At 33.4% G+C, this 622-nt stretch overlaps 1 protein-coding gene across 1 annotated transcript in view; it reads left to right on the forward strand.

Moving 5' to 3' along the window:
- LOC119587754 (glutathione S-transferase Mu 3-like) overlaps positions 1–622 on the forward strand; it is a gene marked incomplete at its 5' end in the record, with an annotated part of 5,946 nt that overhangs the window by 3,117 nt on the left and 2,207 nt on the right.

Consider the following 622-nt stretch of genomic DNA (forward strand, 5'->3'; position numbering starts at 1 on the left):
GACTTCAGCCTATTATCACAATTTGCCCAGAGGCTGAATTACAAAAGTCTTTTATCTCGAGTGTACTTGACACAGTGATAAGAAGCGAATTGTTCTCCTTGTTTTTAGTCTTGATAATGGTCCGTACTTGACTTATGACTGGCATTAAGTTATGAGAAGGTACATTTTTTTATGAGGAAGTGAAAAAGATTATCAGCATCTTTCATTGAGAGAGAAAAGTATCACACTCATTTTTTTGTCAATTTAGAAGTGTATTTTATCTCGGTGATTGTAGTGTACAGTGAAAGATTGAGTCAACTTTTTCTACCTGTGTGATAGTGGATAATGTAACTGATAGTGTATCTTAATGTTTGTCCAAGGTCATTTTAAAGGTGATAAACTTCATGTATATACTCTGATATTAACCTCTTTCCATTTTTATATTCTGTGAATCATTTTTGAGCTTATAAACACTGTACATAATTTTGAATTTACAAGCTCATTGGAGTCGCCAAAATCTAGGTATCAACATTACTTTCTTAACCCCCCACCCCCTTATTTATTTTATTTTTTCCCTTTCTCTTATGGAAAAAACAGATGACTTTTTTCCTCCACTCCTAACCCTTTGCTGCTGATTACTTAG

Source organism: Penaeus monodon, chromosome 23 (genome assembly GCF_015228065.2).
Source record: "Penaeus monodon isolate SGIC_2016 chromosome 23, NSTDA_Pmon_1, whole genome shotgun sequence".
NCBI classification, from domain to species: Eukaryota; Metazoa; Arthropoda; class Malacostraca; order Decapoda; family Penaeidae; genus Penaeus; species Penaeus monodon.